This window comes from Amblyomma maculatum, chromosome 4, assembly GCF_055883805.1.
Source record: "Amblyomma maculatum isolate TAMU_Amacu chromosome 4, ASM5588380v1, whole genome shotgun sequence".
Classification (NCBI taxonomy): domain Eukaryota; kingdom Metazoa; phylum Arthropoda; class Arachnida; order Ixodida; family Ixodidae; genus Amblyomma; species Amblyomma maculatum.
Window position 1 is genome coordinate 166,259,253 of NC_139347.1, and position 17,120 is coordinate 166,276,372.

At 52.2% G+C, this 17,120-nt stretch overlaps 1 pseudogene; it reads left to right on the forward strand.

Moving 5' to 3' along the window:
• The first annotated feature begins 5,498 nt into the window (after positions 1–5,498).
• On the forward strand, positions 5,499–7,265 carry LOC146193427 (uncharacterized; annotated as a pseudogene).
• The last annotated feature ends 9,855 nt before the right edge of the window (positions 7,266–17,120 follow it).

Sequence of the window (17,120 nt, forward strand, 5' to 3'; positions counted from 1 at the left end):
CGATATAAGAAAGTATAACATGGAGTAAATTGAGCATGCTGTAGAGAGAGGAAAGGGAAAATGGAAAAACAGAGACTTTTGCCGGCGTTAAGATTTGGCTGGCATGCTACTCTGTGTGGGTAGGGGAATTCGCGAGGGAAAGATGAAAAAAGAATGGTGAGGGAAATAATAGAATTGAAGGGGGAGATATAACATGGCCATTAAATACGTGTTAAGGTGCTTCTTGGAGGAATGATATAAAATCAAATAATGAAATGCGTGACCCGACGAATGTGCTTATAGAGTTCACAGCTTGCAAAATGCCTGCTGGAAACATGCGATGGGAATTTAGAGTTTGTCAAGGAGTTCGAAGTCCTTCAGATATGTAAATAAAAAGTTCATTGCGAGTCTGTTACCTAGGGCAGGCTAAGGGACCTAAAACACTGGTTTTTGTTAAAGGCAGTGGGGAGAGCTTCTCCATGCTGTGTTCATAGTTTGCACGCTCGTCGGCGTACGCAGTGCATTCAAGTAGGATATGTGCCACTGTTTAAATTGAACCACAGTTGTCACAATACGGGCTGTTCATTTCACCGAAACGGCAGCGCAATCCATTTTTGTATGCACAGTTTAGACGAAGTTGGTGGTAAAGAGTTTCTAGTTGGCAAGGATATTTCGGACGAAGTCTTGATTTTATATGTGGGTCAATTGACTATAGAAATTGGTAGTGATGCGTCGGCAAGCTCCAAAGTCGATACTTTGTTTCGGAAGCAATTATTTCAGTCATTTGGGATGCATCACATTTTGTGAAGAAGGTCCTAATATATCTTTGATGTTGGTGGCCTTTGCGAGCCGCTTCAGCTGCCTTTTCATTGGCTTTAACGCCACAGTGAGCTGCTATCCTCTGAAATGTTATGCAGTGGCCTGGGGCAATAGGCAAATGATGAAGATACCCGAAGTCAAGAGAAACAGGGTGATTATTTTTCTTCATTAGGTTAATCAGGATTTGCAGAGATGCTTTGGAATCAGTGAAGATAACCCATTTTCCGGGTGTTGGGCGCAGGATATAGGCGAGAGCTTCTTTAATGACATGGAGCTCAGCTGTCGTAGAGGATGTCTTCCGCTGCAGGCGGTAAGACAGGACATGGTTTATTGAGGGTGCATAAAGGCCACAGGATGAAGTCTCTTGAGCAGTTGAACCGTCGGTGAATATGTGGGTGCGGTGCGTATATTCCTTGACTATGTAGGCGAGAGCGCCTTGCAGAAGTGCTGCCTGTGGCATGCGGCTTTTGGCATCTATGCCAGGAACATACATATTCACCTTTAAAGACGATAGTGTCCATGGAAGTAAACTACGTGTCTGAATAATAGTAGGGTGGGGCAGAAACTGTACTGCTTGACCAAAGCCAGAGTTGCTGTGAGCTTGGTGGACACGATGCAATGAAATGCTTCTTCCCTTGGAGGACATGTCGGAGATGGGTGCGCATAGTTTCTTGAGCGGCAATCACATCTAGCGGGAGGCATCCTGCTTCTCCAAGTGTTCCTATACAGAGGATCCCTTTGGGAGTCCAAGGCATATCCGCAAGCACTTGTTCCGTGCAGCCTCAAGAATCTTCTTGCTTGTTGGATATAATAAGCATGCTGTAAAGAACGGCGGAAGCCTTAAAGCGGTAAAGAAGAAATTAAGCATATGCAAAAAACAGATGTATGCGATAAGGGACAAGGCGGGCAACGTCGTCAAGGATATGGACAAGATAGTCAAAGTAGCCGAGGAGTTTTATACAGATCTCTACAGTAGCCAAAGTAGTCAGGACCGTAACGAGATTATCGGCAGGGAAAACAGTCAGACGTTCCACCAGTGACGAAGGACCAGGTCAAGAAAGCATTAGAAACTATGAAAAGGGGGAAATCAGCTGGAGAGGATCAGATAACTACAGATTTGATAAAGGACGGAGGGGGCGGGGATATCGTGCTAGAAAAACCGGCCACTCTGTATACGCAGTGCCTGGTGTCATCGACGGTACCGGAACCATGGAAGAATTCAAACATTATCCTCATTCATAAGAAAGGGAACTCTAAGGACCTTATAAATTAGAGACCAATCAGCTTGCTGTCTGTTACGTATAAGGTATATACTAAGGTAATCGCTAAAAGAATTAGGACATCCTTAGATTGCAATCAAGCAAAGGATCAAGCAGATTTTTGGAAACGGTACTCTACTATCGATGATATCCATACCATCAATCTGGTGATAGAAAAATGCTCGGAATATAACCAGACTTTATACATAGCATTCATTGATTACAAAAAAGCATTTGACTCAGTCGAAACATCGGTGGGGATGCAGGCATATTGAAATCAGGGGGTAGACGAGCTGTACGTGCAAGTGCTGGAAGATATATATAGGGGATGCATAGCAACCATAGTTCTGCATAAAGAAAGTAACAAAATTCCCATAAAGAAAGGTGTTAGGCAAGGAGACACAATCTCCCCAGTGCTATTCAGGGCTTGATTAGAGGACGTATTCAGACTTGGAATGGGAGCAGTTAGGGATAAGGGTAGATGGAGAATACCTCCGTAATCTGCGATTTGCTGATGACATTGCCTTGCTAAGCAACTCGGGGGATGAACTGCAAATAATTATTGATGACCTGGACAGGAAAAGTAGAAGGGTAGGCTTGAAAATCAATATGCAGAAGACTAAGGTATTGTGAAACAGCCTCGGGTAGGAAAAGCAGTTTACATTAGGTAGCGAAGTACTGGAAGCAGTTGGGGATTATGTCTACTTAAGACAGGTAGTAACCGCAGGTGCGGACCGTGAAAAGGAAATAACAAGAATAGGATTGGGATGGAGCGCATTTGGCGATAACTCGCAGATTATGACTAGCAGCTTACCGGTATCGCTCAAGAGGAAGGTACACAACAGTTGCATCTTACCTGTACTCACCTATGGGGCTGAAACATGGAGGCTAACCAAGAGAGTTCTACTTAAGTTGAGGACAACCCAGAGGGCTATGGAACGAAAAATGGTAGGAGTAACATTAAGAGATAGAAAGCGTGCAGAGTGGGTCAGAGAAATGACTCAAGTTACCGACATTCTAGTGGAAATTAAGAAGAAGAAATGGGCATGGGCAGGACATGTAAGGCAAAGAGAGGGTAACCGATGGTCGCTTAGGGTAACAAACTGGACTCCAAGGGAAGGAAAGCGTAGCAGGGGGCGGCAGAAAGTTAGATGGGTGGATGAGGTTAAGAAGTTCGCAGGGGTCAAGTGGACGCAGCTAGCATAGAACCGGGTAAGTGGAGAAATATGGGCGAGGCCTTCGCTCTGCTGTGGGTATAGTCAGGTTGATGATGATGAAGAATCAGGTTGTGGTCACTTTTCACATTTTCACGACTCAAGCCACTGTCCCGCTGTAGCCGAGCTGTAAATGCCTTGCTTCGGTCAGTAATAATGGTGGAAGATGCACCGTGTCTAAGGACAATATCATTCATAAAGAAGTGAGCAACTTCTCCGGCAGTACCTCGGGCAAGGGCCTTTGTTCCCGCGTAGCGTGTCAGGTAGTCTGGCGACTACGATCCACTTATTTCTGTTCGAGGATAAAGAAAATGGGCCTAAACGATCCATGCCCGCATGCTCGAATGGTCTGATGGATGGTTCAATTGATTGCAACATGCCGGATGGCTTGAGCACAGGTTTTTTTCGCCACTGGCATTGTCGACAGGTCTGGACGTAACGTTGAACGCTCGGAGTAAGATGTGGCCAGTAATAGTTCTGCCGGACCCAGTTTAAGGTGCGTATAAAGCCAAGTTGACCGGAGTCGGTTCGTCGTGGCAGGCCAGGAGGATTTCACGCCTTAGATCAGCCGGTATGACTAGCAAGTATGTTTTTGCACTCGATGTAGAATTCTTCTTATAAAACACCCCGTTGCGAAGGCAGAACGATGACAGCCCCGAGTGCGGTATCGGGGCATTATGGGGTGCCCACCTTCGTGATGGTCGATAATCAGTCGCAGCTCGCTGTCGGCACGCTGTTTAGAAACGAGGTCGGACGTACTGACTGCTCCGAGGAAGCTATCGTCGTCGGTTGCGTCTGACGGAGGTGGGTAGACGTAGAGTGTCACCAAACAGGTAGAGTGTCACCAAACACGGCGTTAAATAGAGGTCAGGCAATGGCGTGGAGACGCCTGCAGACTGGAGTATACCCAAACCCAGTACTAAATAAACATATCCGATCGGACTGCGAGGACGATAAATGTAAAAAGTGTGGGGCGAGAGAAACCCTCGACCATATAATTTGGGAGTGCGCTTACTCCCCAGGCAGGGCGCAAAACGTTAGTAGTAGGGAAGTCTGGGAAACCTTATTGCGAAGCTCGGACCCTGAGCTCCAACTCACCGCCGTCCAACTGGCAGCAGAGGTCGCCGGCGAAACCAAACCGGCCACCATCTAATGTGACCATCCCGTGCGGTTGGGCCACTAAGTCCCCTCCCCCTTAAAGGGGGGTGAGACAGAGCGGCCCAGGCGGTGTGGTCCTTCTCTGTTGGAAAATAAAAGTTTTCAACAACAACAACCAAACCAACCAACTTTTCCCTTTCACTCGCACCTTCCTCCTTCCCTCAAAGGCGCAGGGCAGGTGTGCTTGGAACACGTGCTGCATACTGCGCATTTCCTTTCGTGTTATGTATTTAAGGCTCAGTTCAGTCGTGTCCGACTCTTCGTGACCCTATGGACCATATCACGCCTCGCTTTCCTGTCTCTCACTATCTTCCTAACATCACATAACTTCATCTGCAGCGCGTCGAGGATGCCATCTAACCATCGCGTTCGCTGCCTGCCTCTTCTCCGGTGACCCTCAACCTTTCCCAATATCAAATCTTTCTCCAGCGACTCCTCTCTTCTCATCAAATGACCAAAGTAGCTGAGCTTAAACTTTAGAATTTGACCCTCCAATGAGCAGTCAGGGTTTAGGCCGACAATATTGACTGATTTGATCTTCTGGCCATCCAAGGAACTCTCAGGAGTCTCCGCCAGCACCACAATTCAATCGCGTGAATCCTTCAGCGGTCAGCCTTCTTCACAGTCCAACTCTCATATCCATACATCACAACTGGAAAGACCATAGCAAGAGTTATACGGATCTTGGTTGGCAGTGTAATGTCTACGCTCTTTACTAGGCGGTCAAGGCTAGCCATGGCTCTCTTTTCCAGAAGCAAGCGTCTCCTAATTTCATGGCTGCAGTCTCCTTCCGGGGTAATCTTGGAGCCTAAGAGGAGAAAATTTGTCACAGCTTGGTGGCGCTGCAATCGCCGAAGCGAACGGACGCGTTCACGTCGGCTCCGTCATTTATGATTAATTTCGCAGTGCTAATTTGCGCGAATAGAAGTTTTCTCTATCTCGATGTATTCGTGAAGTCGAAAAGCACTGACGGATATCGAAAGTTCCCAAAGGTACGCCTTTTCTTCGATTTACCGGACAGTTTTCATCTACGCCGTGCGGGGGGCGTCCCGCTAGGTGTGTTCCGCGAGCGATAGGCCTCGTCGCTGTCGCGGCGGCCGCGGCTCGCCGCCTCGGCGGCAGCCACTCAGCCCGGAGATGGAGGAAACGTCAGTTCTGGCAAGGATCTCCGACTCTCCAATGGCCGCTCAAGTTCAAGGCGAACAAGTTTCACCCGAGGAATTCCACCGCGGCCATGGATGGACCCTCGCGGGGTAACGCATGTCAAGATTCCGTGAACGAGAACTCGACGCGAAGCTCACCGGCACCGACAACCAAGTAAGCAAGAAAGCGAAAGGAAATAAGAACGTTAGAGCCTCGGCCATCAAGGCAGCGAGAATGCCAGCCATGCCGCTGGAGGAAAACAAGATCGTAATCAGACCGCGAGGGGGACTCGACATCACCAAGATCGGCACTACGGCCGTCGCTGCGGCCATTCTCGCCGCGGCCAAGATCACGAAGAGAGCGCATCGGACACGATCTGCCCGAACGCGCAACGAAATATAATGGTAATTAGCACGCCCAAGGAAGAAAACGCCGTCCGCTACGCAAGAATTCAAGCTATATACATTCAAGACAAGACCTTCGAAGTCAGCGCGTACCGCACGGCGCCGTACGACACCGTGAAGCGCACCATCCGAGGCATCCCTGTCGACGACAAAGTCTAAGATCTCGACTGCAACATTGTAAACGACAGAAACACACTCGCCGTAGGCGCCAAAAGAATCGGCAACACGACCACGATCATAGTAGCCTTCAGAGGACCCAAGGTACCGACCTTTGTCCGATATGGTGTCACGCTCATACCGTGCCACCTGTACAGAAAGCAGATTGACATCTTCCACCAGTGTGGTCGGGTCGGCCATCGCAAGGACGTGTGCCCAACGCTAACCAACCGGATCTGCAGGGGCTGCGGCCAAGCGAACGCAAAAGAAGACCACAAATGTACACCCAAATGCAAACTTTGCGGCGGCGCACACCCGACCGCCGACAGAGAATGTAAAGCCAGATACAAGGTTCCCTACGTCGTTCGCAAGCGTCAGTGGGAGCGCCGAAAGGTCAGCCATCAGCTGCCGTCGGAGAGCGATTTCCCACCACTTGACAAGCCAGCTGCCCATAAGTCAAGAACGCTATCGAGAAACCGCGCGCCGTCGAGAAATATCAGCTGCAGGAGCAAGACAGAGACGCGCGAAAAACGAAAACCCGAGGATCACCGTCGCGTGAGAGAGTCGGTTGGGGCAACGCCGCACGAGTTATCATGAAGACCAATCCGAGCTACAATACCACGACAGAAGACAACGCTTCACCCAAGGAACGAGAGATGAACGAGGCCCTAAAAAAGGAGAACGCGACCCTGCGAGCCACCATAAACAACTTCGCCAATGAAATCGCGGAGATCCGGAACGCCCTCCGCAACGTCGAAAAGCAAAGATCCAGCCCGAGCGGCAACAACAAGGCCGAAGAAACTACGGCCGACGCAGACAAGGAGCCGGCAACGAAGAAGAGGGCCGTCGAATCACGCAAGACCAAGAACAACATGAGCAACTGCAGCACCGACAGCAGCAACAACAACGTCGAGGCCAAACTCAACAGCCTCGAGGATATGATCAAATCAATGCAGCAAGTCATCGAAGCCTTCCAAACGGAGAACGTCAATAGACTCAACAATCTGGAAAGAAGCGTGCAACTAATAATAAGCAACCCAACGTTCGCGCCAGAACAGCATCAAGTCAACCAAGCGCAGCAACACGGAGAATTCCGAATAGGACAATCATGGCCTCCAACTCCACAGGCATAACAGCGTGGCAGTGGAACTGCCGCGGCTTCGTCAAGAAGAGGGCAGTCGTCCAGCAGTACATCGAGCACGCGGCTCGTAAGCCCGACGTGCTCCTCCTCCAAGAAACACTAACGGACAAGCCGTCCCTCCCCGGCTACAGGGTGCACGCGGGCCCGCCCGACGGCAGAGGCCTGTGCACCCTGGTCAGGAAGGGACTCACCTTCGTCAAACACCGGCTAAGCAATGTCAGGATTGAACACACGCTCACCAAACTCATACCGATCAAGCAAAGAAAAACCAGCATCTTCATTTTGAACATCAACAGTAACCCATCGCGGAGACTCCAGAGGTTCAAAGCCATTCTTAACAAGGCAAGCACGACGGCCGGCCAGAGCACGCTATTCGCATGCGGCGACTTTAAGGCGATGGGTCCGGCGAGGGGCTACGTAAAGAGCAATGTGAAAGGTAGAAACCTATCCCAAGACGCGGCAGAACTCGACTATACCCTCATAACCGACCCGGCTTACCCAATGAGAATTGGCACCTCCGTGTCACGAGATATCAGCGCCAACCTCACGTTCGTCAAGAACAACGAACCGATCACGATCACGTGGAGGAACACGGGGGTGGACCTAGGTAGCGACCACATGATATTGAAAATCGTCATACCGGAGCAGAGCAGTACCAAAGTCAGGAAACATACGTGGATCGATTGGTCCGCTTTCAGAGATAACAGAAATCAGGAAGCGGAAGAGACCGAAATCGACGACATCGACGCCTGGACCAACAAGATCCTCCAAGATGTTCGAAACTCAACCAAAGACATAGTAACAGACCTCGAAACGAACAGAATGGATAGCCCAATGGCCCACCTTATCGAGGCCAAGCAGTCCATTCTCAACAGATGGAAAAAACAATGCCTTAATCGTAGGCTACGAAAGAAAGTCGCAGAACTCAACAGAGCAATCGAGGACCACTGTCGCACGCTATGTGCGCAACAGTGGAAAGAGATATGCAACGCTGCCGACGGCCAGATGCACAACGGGAAAACATGGAACTTGCTGAAGCATCTGCTCGACGAAACCAAGACTGAGTCACACCAAAGGGACTGACTGGCGGAACTCATCCTTCGAGAAGTCACTAAACACGGCGCCGATAAGGTGACGAAACGCGCCAGCGACAGATACCTGCCGACTACGCCCACTGAGTGCCATGGGCCGTACGGGGGGCTGCCCAACACCCGTCTCGACAGAGATATAGACGTAGAAGTTCGCACGGCACTGCAGGACCTCAACAGCAGGTCGGCGGCCGGGCTGGACCGCATCACCAACAAGGCGCTTAAGAACCTAGACGACAAATCCATAGAAAGCCTCACGAGCTAGTAAAACAAATGCTGGAAAACGGGAACGCAGCCGACGCAGTGGAAGAAGGCCAAGATCATCCGAATTCCCAAGCCGGGCAAGCCATCCGAAACGGATAACCTCCGACCCATATCGCTCACATCTTGCGTAGGAAAGGTGTTGGAGCACGTCCTGCTCAACAGGTGGCAAGAATACCTTGGGAAAGAAGATCTCTACCCGGAAACGATCGTTGGCTTTAGGCAGCATCTAAGTACCCAAGACGCCATGATACAACTCAAGCACCAAATAATCGACGGCAACACTGGCGACTACAAAGCAGTACTGGGACTCGACCTGCAGAGCGCCTTCGACAAGGTGAAGCACTCAGCGATCCTATCCCAAGTCTCGAAACTCAACATGGGAGAGAGATCATACAATTGCATCAAAGACTTCCTCGCGCACAGAACGGCCGAGCTCAGAGCGGGGGACCTCGAAGCACAGGAGAAGAAGCTGGGAAGCACAGGCACACCTCAGAAATCGGTCATCTCGCCGGTGCTTTTCAATCTCGTGATGATAGGAGTGGCCGAAAGGCTCAGGAACATCAAGGAAGTCCGACATACGATATACGCGGACGACATAACGCTGTGGGTGGAAGGGGGCAGCGATGCCCACATCGAATCAACCCTACAGGCGGCCGTTGATGCGATCGAAGACCAACTCGACGGAACGGGGCTCAGATGCTCGCCGAGCAAGTTGGAGCTCCTCGTCTATCCGCCTGTCAAGCACCGCAAACCCAAGAGCAGCCCGAGAGTACGAGGCAATCAAAGTGAAGACCAGAGAGGGAAACGCGATCCCAAGAGTCAACAAGATCAGAGGGTTGGGGATGACGATCGAGACGCACGGCAGAAACGGCGAGACCGTCACCCGGCTCATTGCGAAAGCGGCGAACGCCACGAGACTACTCAAACGAGTCACGAACAAGAAAAATGGAATGAGGGAAGAGGGCCTCATCAGACTGATCCACTCGTTCATCAATAAGTCATGTAGCGTACGTGGCGGCCTACCACAAGTGGAACAAGAGCGAGAGAAACAAGATAGATATACTCATCCGCAGAGCCTACAAGACGGCACTGGGACTGTTAGAAACAACGAGCACCAAACGCCTCCTGCAGCTAGGGGTGCACAACACGCTGGAGGAGATAGCGGAGGCCCGACGTGCCGCACAGCACGAAAGACTGCCTACGACCAAGGCCGGTCGGAAAATTCTGGACAACCTGGGAATTGGATATCAAGGCGGCTGCGTTTCGATGGAGGCGAAACGAGGAGGCGTCCGTGTGCTGTACGATGTCAGCGCACGTTAAAGATCCCCAGGTGGTCGAAATTACTCCGTAGCCCTCCAATACGGCTTCTCTTTCTCTCTTTCCACTTTTACTCCCACCTTCCTCCCTTCCCTTACGGCGCGATTCAGGTGTCCGCAGACACAAGTGTGACAGATACTGCACCTTTCTCTTCCTGTGAACCAATTATTATTATTAAAGGCAGGGAGCAGACGCAGCTCCCCGTCCCCGATGAGATCAGGCGCAACATCAGAGTGGACTCGGTACCGAACTGATTTATTTGTAGGAAGGGAAAGGCGCAGTAACTGTCTAACATGCACCCGGAGTATAACAAAGGGAGGAGAGAAGCGAGAGCCAATGCGCTGATAGACCAGCACGCGGCCGACACACACGCACGCTAAGTTGACGCGGCTGAGTATGACAAGATACACGGGTTCACGACGGTCGTCGTCGACGCGACCGGCACCGTTCGTACGACCGCCAGCACTAGCTGCACCAAGGCAGAGCAAGCGGAGGAGGTGGCCATCGCCCTGGCCATCGCCGACCGCGACTGCCAAACAGTGCTATGCGACTCGAGGCAGGTGGTGAGAAATTACGCCAAAGACAGGATAGCGAAAGAAGCTGTGCGCATACTGCAGGCAACCAAAAACGACGATGGCAGCAGACAAGTGAGAATCCAGTGGTTCCCGGCGCACGCGGGCGAGGCGTCAGACCGCAACGCCAACCACAACGAGACGCCACACGCCGAGGCGCGCGCGCTAACGCACCGCGCCTCGGTCGACTGGCCGCTGTGGTTCAGCACCAAAGACCGAATGACCGACTACAACGAAATAACCAAGGTGTTCCGCCTAGCTCGGAGAACTCTTCCACCCCCTTGCACGGGGCTCAGTCGAGAGCAAGCCGTTTTATTCAGACAGCTACCGAAGGCTCACTCCCCAGTCCGTCGCTGATGCATAGAATGTTTCCCGAAACGCACCCGACAGACAAATGCAGTCTGCCGAACGGAGACGGCCGGCTTCGCACACATGCTGTGGAATTGTACCAAGTACCAGGAAGAAGCTAAGTCTCGTAGGATCACGCCGCGACTGGAAGCAGCCGCAGAGAGCGACAATCAAGAGGAGCATTTCTGGGCCGTCCAGCAGGTCATCAAGGCGCGGGCCCGGCAGGGAACCAGCGAGCCGGACACGGCGAGCGGGGACCCAGGCCGCGCGGCCGGTACCCAGAGGACGACGTAGGCCCCGTCCGGAGCGCGCGCGCGCGAGCGCGCATTCTACTGGAGGCCCCGAATAAACGTTTTACCAATACAATTGTCACAGCTTCCACTTCTTGTCGCTTGATGCTCCAGTTTAAGCCCAAACTTTTCACTTTCTTCTTGTACGCGCATCAGAAGTCTCCTGAGTTTCACTTCACTTTGCCATTAAAGTGGTATCATCTGCATATCTGAGGCATATCTGCGTATGCCTATATTTGGAATGTGTGTTAACGTGTGACACCTTCTGCGAACAGACGGCAGTTTGAGCCATTAAAGAGTTTCGCCTTAAAACCCAGGTGTCAAAGGACCCTCCTCTGCAAATGGCAGAGGACCCTGGCTACCGATAGGTGGTGAAGGGTGGCTGTTTCTGTCCCTATGGGACTGGGACGGGTTGGACAGCGCCGCATGCGGCGGGGGCTAGCCTACCACCTAATTTTTATCAGGTATAGGTCATCATTGCACCCTCACCGCTTCGGTGATGGACGACGCCTACCGTTGCGACGCGCGTCTTTCTCATCCTGTTCTTTATCTTTCCTATTTATTTTCTCTTTTGTCCGCGCGAGGCAGCGGGGGGGGGGGGGGGGGGCTCATTTATAGAGCCCAGTAGCAGGCCAGTGCATTTTCTCTTCATTCTTCCTGTTGTTGTTCTCGTCGCTATAGGAAGAAAAAAACGAAAATGCACGGGCCTGCCACTGGCTCTGTAGCTGAGCCACTGATTCGTTTATAACTAATTCGTTTATAGGAAGGGAAAGGCAGGGTAACTGTTTCACTTGTTTTCCGGGGACACCTCAACCAACCGCGCCGTTGGGGAAGGGAGGAAGGTGGTAGTGCAAGTGGAAAGAGAGAAAAAGGAGCCATAGTGGAGGGCTACGGCGTTGTTTCGACCACCTGGGGATCTTTAACGTGCGCTGACATCGCACAGCACACGACGCCTCTTCGTTTCGCCTCCACCTGATTTATTTATTATAGGAAGGAAAAGGCGCGGTAACTGTCTCACTTGTTAAAAGTGGACACCGCAAACGCGCCGTAAGGGAAGGGAAGAGGGTGGGACTGAAATCGAAAGAGGAGCCGTAGTGGAGGGCTACGGAGTAATTTCGACCCCCTGGGGATCTTTAACGTGCGCTGACATCGCACAGCACATGGACGCCTCTTCGTTTCGCCTCCATCGAAACGCAACCGCCGAGGTCGGGTTCGCACCTGGGTACTCCGGCACAGTAGTCGGGCGTCTTACACTGCACCACCCCGGCGGAGCCTGATTTATTTGTATTGTTAAGCGGGGATCCAGGCACTGGTAGCGGGCACTGGTAGCGAGCAGGATCGGAGCAGGGGTGGCTTAACTTGCAGTCAGCTAGTCCGCAAAATCACTTTCTCTTCCTCCTTCTCGGTGATCTGCCCAATTAATGGCAACATCTTCTTTACAATCTTGCCGCCGCAGAAAAGAGGAGCCATCCTGGCGACTCAAGGAGACGAAAGGAATGCGGGATCGTAGTAAGGCTTCAAACGGTCGACGTGAACAATCTCACGCCCACGGCGGCGAAGGTCGGTGGATGCGGCGAGCGGTTCAATTAGGTAATTCACTGGAGAAGTCTGTTGGAGCACTAGGTAGGGTCCGTGGTACTTGGAAATAAACTTGCTGCTCAGGCCGGGTGGTGTCGATGGGACCCAGAGCCATATGTGAGCACCGGGAGAGAATTGATGCACAGGGTGGCTGCTGTCGCTGTGCGCTTTCTTCTGGGCTTGCTCGTCCGAAGTAAGCGAGCGAGCCAGCTTGCGACATTCTTCAGCGTGCCTGGCAGCTGCTGAAAGTGATGTGTACTCTGACATATCAGTACGGTAGGGGAGGATGGTGTCGAGTGGAGACGAAGGTTCACGCCCGTACAGCAGAAAAAATGGTGAGAATCCGGTAGTTGCTTGAACGGCGGTGTTATAGGCATAGGTTACAAATGGGAGAATCTCGTCCCAATCGGAGTTGTCGGAGGCGATGTACTTGGACATCATGTCACCTAGTGTGCGATTGAAGCGCTCTGTCAGTCCGTTGGTTTGAGGGTGGTACGCGCTGGATGTCCGGTGGGTGGTTTGGCATTCGCGTAGGAGCGCTTCGACAACCTCGGATAGGAAAGGTTTGCCTCGATCACTTAGAAGTTCTCGGGGGGCACCGTGCCGCAGAATGAAATGATGAAGAAGAAAGGACGCGATAGTGGGTCCCGTGGCATTCTGAAGTGCTGCTGTCTCCGCATAGCGAGTAAGGTGATCGACGGCCACGATTACCCAACGATTTCCTGCAGGTCTGTACGGTAGAGGTCCATACAAATCGATGCCAACACGATCGAATGGTCGATATGGGCACGGAACTGATTTATTTATAAGAAGGGATAGGCGCGGTAACTGTCTCACTGGTTTTCTGTGGACACCACAACCACACCGTGAGGGAAGGGAGGAAGATGGGAAGTGAAAGTGGAAAGAGAGAGAGAGAGGAGCCGTAGTGGAGGGCTACGGAGTAATTTCGACCACCTGGGGATCTTTAACGTGCGCTGACATCGCACAGCACACGGACGCCTCTTCGTTTCGCCTCCATTGAAACGCAGCCGCCGAGGTCGGGTTCGAACCCGGGTACTCCGGCACAGTAGTCTGGCGTCTTGCCACTGCACCACCCCGGCGGGGCATATGGGCACGGAAGGTGCTGTAGTGGAGCCGGCTGATGGAGAGGAGGCGGCTTGCGACGTTGGCAATCGATGCACGAACGCACATATTTACTGACGAAGGTATACATACCGCGCCAGTAAAAGCGCTGTCGCAACAGTTCATAAGTCTTAAATACACCCACATGGCCACACTACGGATCATTGTGGTGAGATGCGCAAAATCACTTTCTCTTCCTCCTTCTCGGTGATCTGCCCAATTAATGGGAACCTCTTCTTTAAAATATTTATAGGAAGGGAAAGGCGCGGTAACTGTCTCACTTGCTTTTTGTGGACACCGCAACAGCGCCGTAAGGGAAGGGAGGAAGGTGGGAGTGAAAGTAGAAAGAGAGAAAGATGAGCTGTAGTGGATGGCTACGGAGTAACTTCGACCACCTGGGGATCTTTAACATGCGCTGACATCGCACAGCACACGGAAGCCTCTTCGCTTCGCCTCCATCGAAACGCAGCCGCCGAGGTCGGGTTCCAACCCGGGTACTCCGGCACAGTAGTCGGGCGTCTTACCACAGCACCGCCCCGGCGGGGCCCGGCAGGGCCTTGCTGATTTATTTATTTAGAGGAAGGGAAAGGCGCGGTAACTGTCTCACTTGATTTCTGTGGACACCGCAACCGCGCCGTAAGGGAAGGGAGGAAGATGGGAGTGAAAGTAGAAAGAGAGAAAGAGAAGCCGTAGTGGAGGGCTACGGAGTAATTTCGACCAGCTGAGGATCTTTAACGTGCGCTGACATCGCACAGCACACGACGCCTCTTCCCGGCGGGGCCTTCCACTGCCTCGGGGCCTGATTTATTTTTATTTATAGGAAGGGAAAGGCGCTATAACTGTCTCACTTGTTTTTCTGTGGACACCGCAACCGCGCCGTAAGGGAAGGGAGGAAGATGGGAGTGAAAGTGGAAAGTGAGAAAGAGGAGTCGTAGTGGAGTGCTACGGGTAATTTCGACCACCTGGGGATCTTTAACGTGCGCTGACATCGCACAGCACACGACGCCTCTTCGTTTCGCCTCCATCGAAACGCAACCGCCGAGGTCGGGTTCGAACCCGTGTACTCCGGCACAGTAGTCGAGCGTCTTACCACAGCACCACCCCGGCGAGGCTGCCTCGGGACCTTCCACTGCCTCGTGCAGACAGAAGAGAGAGAGAGAGAGATGAGTCGAGCAGACAGAAAATACTTTTCTTTCTTCTGGTCTGGTCTCAGCTGCCGTAGAGGACGGACGTGTTTTCATGCACTCCACTCTTCGCGCCCGCTCTAGGACCGTTACGCACCACGTAGGCAGCTCTTCACCTGCCGCAGGGTTATTGGACAGTGATCCCGGACTGGCCGAAGCCGATTTGTGTGCAGGTGGGTCATCCACCCACCACTCTAGTGGACTTTTGAATCGCCAGGTGTACGGGAACGCTAGGTTGTGTTAAGCCTAGCGTCCCCCGACGCGTCGCGGCGGCTCCACGCAGGCTCGTTCAGCCACAAAGGATGGAGTACCCTGTCGACGGTGAAGATATTTCACCGGGACAGCTCTCGGAAGAGGGCTGGGAACGAGTTCTGGGACACCATGAGAAATACAGCCACATTGGACGCAGGAAATCCGCCCGCGGCCGGAACGCGGGAAGCAGAGATGCCGAGATGGACCCGTCGGAAGTCAACGTGGCCAAAGGCGAGTCCGAAATTTCCTCCGCTAGCAGCAAGACACCTCTTCGCCCTCGCAGGGCAGCCCTTCCCCGCCTTCCGGCAGACTACCACAAAGTAGTGAGGCCAAGAGGCTTCGAGCTTCAGGCTTACAGCTCCCGGGCAGTCCACCAGGCAATCGCCGCATCAGTGAATCTCGACCCTATATTGGTGCTGAAGGAAGATTGTGTTCGAGTGAACCCTTACAACAACACGATCACTGTCGCCACCAAGGATCCCAACCGCATGAGAAGCTATCGCCGCTTGCAGTCCGTCAAACTGGAAGGCAAGGAATTTCCAACTATAGCATATGTTCCGTCACCCGACGAGTTGTCCAGAGGCATTATCTATGGAGCCTATCACCCGGGAGAGACGCCCGATCAAGGTGGTGGTACAAACTTTATTCATTGAATGCCAAAAAACTAAAAAAGTAAAATTATGTTGTCGCCGTTCCGTGGGTGGCCTTCCGGCTGCTGGTCGTGGCCTCCAGGTCACGCCTGGCGGCGACTTCCGCTGCCCAGGTCGTAAGCCGCTGTTGAACATGCGGCTGCGAGCTGGCCAAAGCAGCCTCAAACAGCTGCGGGCTGTTTATTTGCCAGGAGACGGGGGAAAGTGCGCCGGACAAGAGTAAAGAATGTGAGCATAGTCTGCACGGAGAGAGCTGCAAAGCGTGCATTGGGGCGAGAATGCACCAGGGTGAATAAGGGCAAGGCGTGCAGGGGAGAGGAAAGTGTGGGCCTGTATATGGCGCCACGTATTCTGTTCGCCCGATGAAGTTATGGACGATGCAGTAAGTCGCAACCCGGACTAGCCAATAATTTCTGCACGAAGAATTGGCAAAGCTCGTTCAGTTTTAATTACATTCGCCGGAAAGCATGTGCCCTATGAACTTTCCGTAGTGAAAATTTGTTACTGGGAATCTACTGATTCGTACTGGGACCATAAAGAAACCTGCTGGTTTTCACTGGTTTCTACTGTAACCATTAGGAAGCCTAATGGCCTTTTACTGGAACCATTACGAATTCTTAATGGATTTCTGCTGGGTTGCTACGGTTCAGCATTGTTCCACTGCTATAAATTCCGAGAACAAGTCGAAACATGCCTGAATTGCCGCACAATGGGGCATCGCGCTGACGTCTGCAGCAAGCCGCCGCAGCAGCTGTGTCATAGCTGTGGTGAACAACACCCGCCCCCGAGCCCTGGCCAGCCCCTTCAGTGCACTCCTAAGTGCATCGTGTGTGGGGGCGCTCATGCAACAGGGAGCAAGAACTGCAAGTACCGCTACGTGGATCAAGTCAAGCCCTCAGCGCCGAAGAACCCGAATTCCAAGATCGGACAACGACGTGAGTCAAGACCAAGGCAAAGTCAAAACAAGAACAGTGGACAAGGAGAGCAGTACAGCACCCGTGATCGTTCCAGCTCATTTCCACCTCTCCGCGAAAGGTCGCAGTCTACACCCCGAGGAAGAAGTAACAGCAAGGGGCACGAAGACACCAAGCTGGATAAACATTTGGGCTGGCGTGCCGGGGTCTCCCAGGATAAAAGCCGGAAGCAGGAAAAAGGTAAAATTGACTCTCCTTTGGATGAAAT